The 12700-nt window shown below is 44.8% G+C and overlaps 1 protein-coding gene across 6 annotated transcripts in view; it reads left to right on the top strand.

Moving 5' to 3' along the window:
• TMEM51 (transmembrane protein 51) overlaps positions 1-12700 on the top strand; it is a 70779-nt gene that overhangs the window by 19474 nt on the left and 38605 nt on the right. For 2 of the 6 annotated variants that reach the window (XM_016422192.2, XM_056825270.1), the window contains exon 2: positions 5544-5654. The exons of the other annotated variants lie outside the window; for them this stretch is intronic. The gene's annotated coding sequence lies outside the window, so the exon portion shown is untranslated. The remainder of the gene's footprint in view (positions 1-5543; positions 5655-12700) is intronic. 6 annotated transcript variants of the gene reach the window in all.

Genomic DNA, 12700 nt, shown 5'->3' with positions numbered 1-12700 from the left:
AATCATCAGTCCTTAGATGTGCTCAAGGGCTTGTTTGTGTTTGATTATCAGTAACTTCTTTGGGACTGCTAGATGGCTGAATGGATAGAGCACCTGGCCAGGAGTCAAGAAGATCTGAGTTCAAATTTGTCCTCATACACTTACTAGCTGTGGGATCTTGGACAAATCGTCCCTATTTGCCTCAGTTTCTCATCTGTAAAATGGCAAAGGAAATGACAAATTACTCTGGTCTCTTTGCTAAGAAAACCTCAAATTAGGTGCGACTGAAAATGACTGAACAATGACAATAGCATCTTCAACTGACTAAGGAGACACCAATTCTATGGAAAGATAACTGGCTAGGAAGTGTGGGAGACCAGAACCTTAAGGCAGCCCCTCCTCCCCAATCCTTACTGTCTTTGCAAAATTTGGGATGTCCTGAATCCACTGCTGTTTACCTAGCATACCCTGGTGCTTAATAGATGTTTGTTGATTGACTGACTGGATCTAAATTTCTTTCTCTATAAAATGACAAGATTGAAGTAAATCCTCCCTCAGGTCCCTTAAAACTCTGACATTCTTTGTTCTAGAATCCTACCCATCTCTAACGTTGTCTGTTCACATGCCCAGTTGGCCCTTCCATCTTCAGAAGTTTTATATTCCTTGATGGAGGGATGGGGTTCTTAACCGTTTTGTGTCATGGACTCCTTTGACAGTCTCATGGAGCCTTTGGCTCCCTTCTCAGAATAATGTTTTAAATTCATAAAATAAAATATATAGAACTACAGAAGAAATCCATTATGTTGAAATATAATTATCGAAATAGATATTTTTAAAGTCCTCTGCTTCCAGGCTAAGGACCCCTGATCTCCCGAGCCTTTTATCCAGCTCTGCCAATATTTCCCAAAGGCCCCTCTGGCTCTAAAATTCTGTGTCCTTTGTTTCTAGGAAATAGTTTCTCATGACTAGCCCGTGTGCCAATATCATTAGCAGTCAGCTCCAATGCTCTCTTGGTTTTGCTGTTTGGCTCTGGTTTCTTTTCTTTTTCTGAGTTGATTTATTTATTTAAATTTTATTTTATTGATTAATGAAGAAAAATTTTTCCGTGGTTCCATGATTCATGTTCTTCCCCTCCCCTCCCTTCACCCCCCTCCCATTGGCTCTGGTTTCTGCTAAAGGGGTTTGGCCTCAGCCAGTCTGATTTAAAGATCACTCATCCCCTTCATCCTCTACGTCAACTGCTAACTCATTACTATGACCCATCAAGAATGCTGGCATCCATCTTTAAAGTCTTCACCCAACCTGTTGTCTCTTGCCCAGTGTGAGCTCATCACTGGGGACATTCTTGGGGTTCCTCCCTGCTGTGAACCTGTTCCCTCGAAATGAAGGTTCAGGGTGAGGATGAGTAGGCTTTAACAGGATTGAAATACATTCCTGGATGACAATTTTGTAAACAGGCACGAGGATTGCTTGAGGATCTCAGCCTAGCCCTTCTGAGGTTCTGAATGGGCTCTTCTTGCCTTTGTCTGGGGGACTTCCAGGATGAGGAGCTCCTCAATCTCTCTTGGCCCAGGATGTGTTTCTTACAGGGTTATTCCTCAGGGAAGCACAATGCTTTAATTTATCAATGAAGGTTTGTGTTTATATATGTAATTGCAGAATAGATGATCAATATTGGTGTATTTAAATTTAATATTTACATGATAGTGCTTTAAGGCATGTAAAGTGTTTTACTTAGCATTGTAGGGTAGACTTACCACTGGGAGAACCTCAGAGACTAGCTCAGGGGCTCCTTAGCCTGGAGATCATCAGGGCTCACGGATAGATGTGGGGGGGGGGGGGGAGTCATGAACTTGGATGGGAAAACATGTCTTCATTTTCACTGAAGGCATTTCCTTCCATCATTGGAAATCATTATTCTGAGAAGAGATCCATGGGCTACACCAACCTCCTTGAAGGGGTCTAGAACATAGAAAATCCTGCTTCCTGCTCTAGTCTCTTTGTCTGTCTGTCTCTCTCTGTCGCTTTCCTTCTGTGTGTGTCTCTCCCTTTCTCTCTCCCTGCCCCCTCTCCCTCCCTCAGTCTCTCTGTCTCTCTTTCCCTCTCCCCCCACCCTCTCTGCCTCTCTCTATGTCTCTCTCTGTCTCTGCCTCTCTTTCTGTCTCTCTGCCTCTCTCTGTGTCTCTCTCCCTCTCTCCCTCTCTGTCTCTGTCTCTGTCTCTCTCTGTCTTTGTCTCTGTCTCTGTCTCTCTCTCTCCCTCTCCCTTTACCCCCCTCTCCCTCTCTGTCTCTGTCTCTCTCTCTCTTTCTGTCTCTCTCTTTCTCTCTCTCTCTCTCTGTCTCTGTCTCTGTCTGTCTGTCTCTTTTCCTACCTTGGAACCAATACACAGTATTGACTCTAAGACAGAAAGTAAGGGTTTTAAAAAGAAAAAGAGTGAGAAAGAAGGATGGGGAGGGGGTGCCTGCTTATTATTATTATCATTATCATTATTATTATTATTATCAGCCCTCTAAATTGGTGGATGTCAAACTCAGATGGAAAAGGGGCCACTAAACTGAACATAAAGATCCTCGCTGATCTCATAGTGACTTAGAAAACCACACACCAACATTATCTATGTTCTACTGTATTTTTTTTAAATTTTATTAAATATGTCTGTTAAAAGACTATCTTGGTCATTGATATATATGTTTACTATGACTTCCAAGTATGCCTTGCAAAATGGAGTGATTTGTCTGTTGGCATTAGTGTCCCCTTCTGGGTAGTCTAGCCCATTTCCTTCTTGGTGGATTGATGTGTTGTGTCCTACACGTTCACTTTTTACCAAATTTCACCAACAAATTATGTGATTAAAAAAAATCCATACCTCCCCTATTAGAATCAACATGGCACATTGATTCCAAGGCAGAAGAGCAGAAAGAGCTAGGCAGTGGGACTTAAGTGACTTGCCCAGGGTCACACAATCAGGAAATGTCTGAGATTAGATTTGAACGCAGGATCTCCTTATCTCCAAGCCTGACTCTTAATCCACTGAGGTACCTAAATGCCCCGTCACATTACCTTTTTATCTGGATCAGCCATACTTACAGAGTGATGGGTGCCCCATATAGGTCTGACACCTCTGTTCTAGAATCCTGCCAACCTCTCATTTTACAGATGAGAAAACTGAGACACAAAAAGATGAGCCAACTTGCTGATGGTCACATTGTTAGTAAGGAACTTCAGATTCAAACCCAGACCTTCTCCCGGTCTAGTTAGCTCTCCATGGTGCTCATGGTTGGCTGCCTGTGGCTAACATAGACATCATTTAGTCCAGGTTTGTGTATAGAGACCTCTAAACCCAGGGCCCTTGATTTTGGTCTCGTGCCAACCCATACATGATCTCATACATGTTGCTCGTGTTAGAACAGCTCATAACAGTTTCATAACACTTAAAATGTTCCAAAGTTCACAGCAGGCCTGGGAGGTGGGTGGGATGAGTATTATTATTCCGTTTCACAGATGATGAAACTGAGACCCAGAGACATAGATCACACAGCTAGTGATGATCAGATCGGAGATTCTGACCTGGTGCTTATGACTCTTATATCATGCTCCCTTTCCCCACAGAGTCTACCATCCTCAATCCTTCAGCTTCCCCTTCTCCCCTTTCCCTGGATTTCCTAGAATCTCAGCTAAACTCTCATGTTCTATTTGTATTTTCATTTTCATTTCCAAATTTTCTCCTTCCCTCCACCCTCTCCCCTACTCACTGAGAAGGCAAGAAATAGGATCTCCATTGGCCATAGGAAGTCATGCAAAATCTTATTTTAAAATCCCATCAAATGCAAAAGAAACAAAACCCAAACCTGGCCCAATCACCCTTCCTGCCAATGCCTCCCCTCTGAGATGATCTCCCAGGAAGCCTATAAATAGATCGTTTGCTTGGTGCCTCCCTGCTGTTAGAATGTGAGGTTTTGCCCAACACATAGCAGGCACTTAATAAATGTTTATTGATTACTCGTGAAATCAGTGCTTAGCATTGTGCCTGGCAGAAAGGCTTAGAAAGGCTGTTGTTTGGTTGATTAAGAACTCACATTGATTGCATGTCATGCTTTGGGGTTCAGAAAATATTCTTTGGGAATCAGGAAGTCCAAAGATTACTCTCTCCATTTTACAGATGAGGAAACTCACCCAGCCTGTTAGTACCCCATTCATTTAGCCAGCAGAGCTCTTTCCACAAGGCCTCTCATTGTGGGCTCCATTCTTCAGTTCCTTGGCAAGAGCTGGCTCACTTAAAGCCCATTTGGGGCCCAGAGGGGGCCCGTCTCTCTGAAGACAGAATGAGTATACCCATTTGCCTTTACATAACCAACCTGTTGTTTGGGACCACTTCCCAGGAAATTGTTCAGAAACTGTTTTTAGTAGGAATCAATCCCAGAAAGTACTTCCCTAGGGATTTTTTCTTAACCCCTTGCTTTTTATCTTAAAATCAATACTGTGTATTGGTTCCAAGGCAAAAGAGTAGTAAGGGCTAGGCAATGGAGGTTAAGTGACTTGCCCAGGGTCACACAGCTAGGAAGTGCCAGAGACCGGATTAAAACCCCCCATCTTCAGGAGTGGCTCTCTATCCACCGAGCCACCTCAATGCCCCTAACCCCTTATATACTCTCTCTCTCTTTTTTTTAATTAAACCCTTACCTTCTTGGATCTTGGAATCAATACTGTGTATTGGCTCTAAGGCAGAATAGTGGTAAAGGCTAGGCAATGGGGGTTAAGTGACTCACCCAGGGGCGCACAGCTAGGAAGTGTCTGAGGTCAGATTTGAACCCAGGACTTTGTATCTCTAAGCTTGGCTTTTATGACTTTTCTTAGACTTATCAGTGCTACCAATAGCACTATGCTTGGACTTTGGGGCCATGATTAATAACTAAATAATGAATGATTATGAATAATAGCTAAATAAAACAACAACTAAAAAATAAAATTTGTTCTTGAAACAAAGAAAAGCATTGCTCTGATGAAGACACAACTTGTTCCAAGGGAGAACTCTGGCCCAAGTCTAGTGCAGGAGCCTTATTTAGTGTAAAGCAGTGTGATGACCCTCGCTAATGCTCTCAGAACAAGAATGAGTGTCTGGGCACAGTGCTGACACTTTACTCCACTTGGGGGAAATGGCACAGATTTATCACAAAATTTAAAATGGGTATTTTATGTATTTTTTCCATGTCCAATCACATACACCCGAATTCCCATGTGTTGGGGAATTAGGGGCAGGAGAAAGCATGAGCAACTAGAGGAGCTGGAAAAGGCTTCTTTCTCATAGGAGTTGGCTCCTGAACTCATAAGACAGCTAAGATTCTCCAAGGTAGAAGGAAGGAAGTGAGGGCATTCCAGGTGGACGGTCTTACACATACAAAGACTCGGAGGTGAAAGATGGAATTCTGAATTCAGGGACCAAAAAGTCAGGCTGCTCGACATTGTGGGAGGGAGTGGTGGGAATGCGTCTTCTGGAAAGAGAACTGAGGCCACACTGTTTCAGGGCTTTAAATGCTAAGGAGAATTTCATATTTTTTATCCTAAGGGCATTAAGGAGCCACTGAAGATAGTCATGAGCCAGGATGTGAAGCAGCCAGACCTGTACTATAGGGGGATTATCTTGGCAGCTGGGTGGAAGATGGATTACCTTAATTAGGTCGGTATTGCTCCATTCTTGTATCTACTTTCTAGACAAGCATTAAGGGACCTGTCGGACAGTTTTCCTCTTCCAAGGCATATTTCCTTCATTGATGAATGGAATAATTAATCCATTTTTATAGTATTTTATACTGTTAAACTTGTCCCTTGTTAATGGGGTTAATCCTCACAACAGCCCAGTAGGGTAAGTTATGAAGCAAGTATTATTATTCTCATTTTGCATATGGGGAATCTGAGGCACAGAAAATATTGTTGTAAGAAGCCAGAGTGAGACCGCAAAAGAATCTGGATTTGGAAACAGGACTGGAGTTAGAATCCTGGTTCTGCTGCTTGCTACCTTGCTTGACCCTGTGAACACATCACTTTTCTCGATGGTTTCTCCATCTGTAAAATAAAGAGATTGGACTAGATCTCAAAAATCACTTCCACCTTGAAATCTGTAGTCTTAAGTAATGTGATTAGGATCATCCAGCTAGTGGATCAGTGGCCGGATCAGAACTTGAACCCAGGTCTTTGAACCCCTAAGCAAATATTCTTTCCTCTAGACTATAATATTGTCTCATTTCAGGAATCTGTTCCACACTTGTTTTTTCCTACATTCCAAACCCAACCCAGTTATTTATGGCAGACCTTGGATGGTTTATGGCATTTTTCTCTTTTGACCTCAGTTTTCTCATCTGTGGAATGGGGGAAAGGTCAGAAGAGGTGATTTCTAAGCTCCCTTTCATCTCTAACTCTAACCATTTGACTCATGATGCAATACTTTGGCTGGAGGAGGACTGTTACTCAGACTTCTCATCTGATGCCCCTTTGCCGTGGTTCATATTTGTGTCCAATATATTAGAGTGTTTAGGACTGCCTTCCTCTTTAGCAAAGATACTGGAGTGGTTTTCCATTTGCTTCTCCAGCCCATTTCACAGCTGAGGAAACTGAGACCAACAGGATTCAGTGACTTACCCAGAATCACAGAGTTAAGGAAATGTCTGAGGTCAGATGATGAGTCTTCCTGACTCCAGACCCAGCACTCTTTCCACCTCCAAAATCATCACTGAGGGGGGAGCAATACTTGGCAAAAGTGACCTCACCTCTGCCCTGCACCCAGCGCCAACCATGGACCCCCGGGATTGGATAAGACACTGCCTCTGCCCTCGTGATGCTCACAGTCTAATCCCACGTTAAAGGAAAGACACACAGTTTCTAACAGCATGCTAACATCAAAGGAAAGAGGGGAAGCGGGCACCATTTTTCAAAGACTCTGCCTGGTGTCCAGTTGACTTTGGCCTCCATCAGGCAGAGGGAAGGGAGGATGCCCACTCCAGGTCAGGCTTTGAATGATTTTCAGTTTTCTTCTAACTCAGCATGTATAATTTCTGGTACGCAATGGGCCCCTCTGTCCCCCGGCTCATACCGCAGACATTCAGCAGAAGACTAGCCATGTTTTCTTCATTGGGTCCTTCTTCTCTGGCCTGCCTTATTACAAATCTTGTTCCCTCTTTTCCCCATTCTTGACCCTTTTCCCACTGGTCCCGCCTGACCCTTCTGTCTGCTTTAATTTAAAAACGCTGGGCACTCACTTTGTTGCCCCCAGAACTCTTTCTTCAGAAGCTCGCCACATTCCCAGTGCTTCTCTAACTCCTTCCCAGCCAGCCTCTTTCACTTGGACTCTGGGCAGAATTGTTCCAGGCTGTGAAATAGGATTCCTTTCCCAGAGAGCTGCCCCTGGGGGCTGGGAAAGCAGCAAGCTGAAATGCCTCTGTCCAGTTATGTCAGACACCATCCCATCCATCCCCTGGGGGTTGGCTAATCCATCCGTTATGGCTTTGAAGTTTGACTATGGAGAAACATTTAACCTAGAAGGAAACTCCCATCTGCACTGCTGACATTTGACAGGTTGGGGGTGTATGTGTTGGGGGGGGGGGGTGTCACTCTACTAGGGAAGAGTCTGCCTTTCTTTCTGATAGCAGATCCTGTTGATGGAATACAAGGAACTCCCAGACTTGGATTTGGAGGACTTGGTTTCCCTTCTCTGTCAAATGAAAGTTTTCATTCTAGCATTGAAGAGTTTGTTGTGGATTTGTTACTGCTGTTGAGTCATTTCAGTCATGTCTGCCTCTTCATGACCCCATTTGGGGTTTCCTTGGCAGAGATACTAGAGAGGTTTGGCATTTCCTTCTCCAGCTCCTTTTACAAATAGGGAACTGAGACCAACAGGCTTAAGTGACTTACCCAGGGTCACACAGGTAGACAGTGACTGAAAGTTAGATTTGAACTCAAAAAGACAAATCTTTGTTCCAGTATTCCAAGTGGCACGGTGCCACCTATAAGGAAACCTAAGAGCCATAGTCTGGGAGGACCTTACCCACATTCACACAGCTTATAAATTTTGGAGCTGAAATTTGAACTCCAAACCCTCGTCTTATTAATGCTATGCTGTTTCTCATGTCGTATGCTTGCATGCATGAATATATAAAACATTCTGTATGCCAGACACTGCTGAATTCTGGTGATACCAAATCAAAAGTGAGAGGACTTCTGCCCAACTCCTATGGGGAAAGACTACACTTTCGGGGGAATGGTGGCCAGGGAAGGGTGTGTGAGAAGGCAGAAGGATGGGAAGTGGTGTAAGATGGGCCACCAGATTGACCCACCCTTTCCAGTAATTGGAGTATTGGTTCTATTACTCTGTCTGAGAATAAACAGTTTTGACCAGAGAGGAATAGAGAACATAGCCTGGGAAGGGAGGTAGAGATCAGATTATGCAAGGTCTAAGGAATTCCTGAAGCCATCCTCTAGGCTATGGGGAGCTATTTATGGCTTTTGAGCAAGTGGGGTGAGAAGATTAAGTTAGGATTCCAACCTGCCAGAGAGACTGTCTGGGAGGCTTTGGGAATAGGTCTAGAATGAACTCTTCAAGATTTGAAAAAGAGGCAGCAGGAAAGGAGGAGTCTGGTTTGAGGGGCATTGTGAAGGTTGACTCCCTCCGACACTGACTGAAGTCCTCATTGTCCATGACAATCAGTGATCAAGGACAGTGATGACCCTGAGTGCTAGAGTTGGTGTTTGGACTGCCTTGGGGGAGTGAGTTTCCTTTCCCTGGAGGGGGAAGCCAAGGCTAGAGTCCCACTTGTCTGATATGGTGGAAGGGAGAATCTTGTTTGATTATTGGTTGAATTAGATGTTTTCTGATATTGCGATGCTAGGTCTGGGCAACAGGAACAATGCTGGTACCATAAAGAGAAAGGGGCATGGTCAGTCAGTCATATACACATGTTATTAAACACCTACTATGTGTCAGGCAGGCACTGTGTTGAACACTGGAGATACAAAAAAAGGTAACAGTTAGACCCTGACCCCCAAAAGCTCCCAGTCTAACAACATGAAAAACAAAAAAATGCAAACAAGTCATGTATTAGATAAAGAGGAAATAATTAGCCAAGGGAAGAATTAGAATTAAGAAGGGAAGCATGTGGAATTTGAAGATAGGAGACCAGGGTTTTATTGCTTTTTACCTCCTGTTACTATGAACAATCCATTTGACCTCTGTAATCCTCAGTTTCCTCATCTGTAAAACAATAGTCATAATAATAGCTAACATTTACATAGTGATTTTAATACCTCTAAAATGCATTTATATACATGATCTCATTTGATAATAATAAAGTGGTGAGACAGGCTCCTTGGATGGGACCCCTTCACTCAGTAAGGGGCTTGGGACTAAGAATGTCTAGCTAGAGACAGCTTGAGTGGCAGATTCCTATAGGTACAGGAATGGTGCTACTGGGTTCAGCGGAATTCTCTCCATACCTGTGCTTAGCCTTATTGGTAGACCTGAAGACAGTGAGTGCATTTGGGAAAGGTTCCAGCTCTTTTTGTCTGCTTTGGTCTAAAGCCCCACAGGCTCCTCCATGGCTGTGGGCCAATCCAAACCAGCTGACTGCTTGGACCAAGTCAGATTCAATGCCTGTGTGCAGCAGTAGTGAGTTCGAATCCCCCTCCCAAGCCACAGGGCAGAGCTGCAAGTGACGATCTAATGGAGATGTACACCCTGCCATGGTTGTATCTGGGTTCCATTTGATCCCATCGGGAGGGAATAGCATCCCTGAATCTCTCGGACTTTGGTACAGCGACCTGGTTTAGGTGCCTCAGTGGAGGGGCCAGGAGTAAAGTTTCCTACCCTGAGGAGTGCTCATTCCTGGCCCTCTCCAAAACAAAACAAACAGTGTTTTCTGGGGCCTTGCATGGGATTCTCAGGAAGTTCCAAGTGGGGCTGCCCCTCTGTTTCTGAATGAACCGCAATCCTAGTGTTGGGAGAAAAGTGTCTTGTGAACATTAAAATGATTCGAGATTCGCATTGCTGTTGTTAATAATAACAGTAATAGAGAGAAGTCAGAAGGAAGGTGAGTGTGGCGAGAGGCCTCTGAGGTCTGGGTTTGGGTCCTTCTTCCCTACACTAAGCAAACCAGCCCAGTCTGGTCCCACCAGCTTGATTCCGACAGTGGTTATTAGCTGATGGAAGATATGGTGTTAATCAGTGACAGATGCCGGGGATTGGATGTGGGGCCGGAGCTGTGTCACTCTTTGGTCTCTTACTCACCGTGGCGTGGTGGCCCCATCACTCAGCCAGACACCCCCACTCTGGCACTGTCCAGCGACGCGCAGCCAGCCTTAGGAATGGCAGAACCCATCTGAGGCGACGTTCCCGCTCTGTCGATCCTGATGTGTGTTCCCAGGCACAAGTCTGTATTCCCACCTTTCGTGGGGTGCTAATTCAGCATCCATGAATGAGGAAAGGGGGAAGGACTTAGCCATGGAGAAAGGAGAAAACTGTTCAGGATAAACTTTAAGAAAAAAATGTTTTTTAATCCTTACCTTCCATCTTAGAATCAATACCATGTATTAGTTCTAAATCAGAAGAGCAGTAATGGCTGAGGCAATCAGAGTTAACTGACTTACCCAGGGCCACACAACTAGGCAGTGTCCTAAGTCAGATTTGAACCCTGGACCTCTAGACTACAGGCCTGGTACTGTATCCACTGTGCTCCCTCCCTCCCTACCCCTTCTTGATATCAATTCTAAGACAGAAAAGTAGTTAGGGTTAGGCAATCAGGGTTAAATGACTTGCCCAGGGTCACAAAGCTAGAAAGTGTCTGAGGCCATATTTGAACCCAGGTCTTCTTGACATCAAGTATGATGTTCTGGCCATTCTGCTACATAGCTACTTCTAGCATAAACTTTTTTTTTTTTAATCCTTACCTTCCGTCTTGGAATCAGTACTGTATATTGGTTTCAAGGCAGAAGAGTGATAAGGGCTAGGCAATGGGGGTTAAGTGACTTGCCCAGGGTCACACATCTGGGAAGTGTCTGAGGACAGATCTGGATCCACTGAGTCACCCAGCTGCCCCCTAGGATAAACTTAAAAATAAAAAAACCACAAACTTACACACAAAACAAACCTCAAATCTTGTAAACTTTGAGCCAAAAGGAATCTCAGAGGCTATCTAATCCAACTGAAAACTGGTCATCTATTCTGTGCTTGAAGACCTCCCCTGTAACCTTTGGAGGCAGCAATGACATCTCTTTGTTGTTTATTTTGTTGGGAAATCTGCCTCTCAGCCACATCTATGGTATGCTCCTAATTCAGCCCTCTGGGGCCAAGCACAGAGTTACAGCTTTGCACTGGTGAGCCAATCAGAGTAGGACAAGCTATGGTTTCTTCATCCTGTGATAGCAGTGGTCTGGCATGTTCTCCTGACAGTAGCTGACCTGCCACATTGATGTGGTGTCCCCGCCTTTCACTCTTTCTGTCAGTGGAAGGACAGATTTCAGGTCACACCCAAATGTTTCGTTCTTCTCTTATTCGAAGTAGCCATGTCTCCCCGGCTTGTATCCAGGAACGTGCAGGACATTCCAGGAAGCATTCCCCAAAACCCTTGTAGAGAGGCAAAGTAGAGAGATTAGCCCCTTGAGGTTGATCCTCATGTTGCATGTTCAGATGGATGCCAAAGAATTACCCAACAATATGTGACTGCTGGTGCCGACATTGTTCCTTCGCTTCCTCATCAAATGTGGAATATCTCCCCAGAATGTTGCGCTCTGCTCTCCATTCGTGAATGGTCCCATCTGGGATAAAGGCAGCTCTTAAGCACCTGCTATCAGTCCATCTGTGGAGTATTTATGAAGCACCAGCTGTGTTCTAGGTACTCTGCTAGGGTTTGAGATACAAAAACCAAAGGGGGCCAGTTCCAGTCTTCAAGGAGCTTCCATTCTTCTAGGTCAGTGTTGGCGAAGGTTTTCAAGTTCCCGTGCCCAAACTACAACTTCAAGCTGCCTGTGAGCTGCCCCCACATTACCCCAAAGAGCTGAGGGAGGAAGTGCTTACTTTGGGTGACTGGACAGAGGGGTAAGGCATGGGCACTGGGAAGACAGGGAACAGAGCAGCTCCCCGTGCCAGCTGGGTGCTTGTGCCAATACTTTGCCAACACTGTCCTAGGGGGGATACAACATATATCTGGATACCCAAATATAGGAGATATACAAAGTGATAAGGAAAAAGGCTCTCGAAAGAGATGGCATTTGAACAAAGACCTGAAAGGAGTTCTAAGAGGAAGAGGTAAGGAAAGCCTTCCTGGTATGGGGGAAGTCTATGTAAAAACCTGGAGATGGGACATTGAATGTCCTACACATAGAACTATCAGTAAGTCAATTTGACTGAAACACAGAATGGAAAGAACAGGTAGCATTCTCTCTCTCTCTCTCTCTCTCTCTCTCTCTCTCTCTCTCTCTCTCTCTCTCTCCCTCTCTCTCTCCCCCGCTCTCCCCCCCCCCCCCATTAAGTATTGGTACCAAGGCAGAAGACAGGTGAAGGTTAGACAGTTGGAGTTAAGTGACTTGTCCAGGGTCACACAGCTAGGAAGTGTGTGAGGCTAGATTTGAACCTATGATCTCCCATCTCCAAGCCTTGCTCTCTATCCACAGAGCCCCCACCTGCCCCCACCAGGCATTCTTTCAACCTTAGCTATACCAGCCTTTCACCTTCAGAGGGGA

The sequence above is a fragment of the Monodelphis domestica genome, chromosome 4 (assembly GCF_027887165.1).
Source record: "Monodelphis domestica isolate mMonDom1 chromosome 4, mMonDom1.pri, whole genome shotgun sequence".
In the NCBI taxonomy this organism is placed as follows: Eukaryota; Metazoa; Chordata; class Mammalia; order Didelphimorphia; family Didelphidae; genus Monodelphis; species Monodelphis domestica.
The sequence above is the reverse complement of the archived record's forward strand: the minus strand, read 5'-3'. Positions and strand labels throughout refer to the sequence as shown.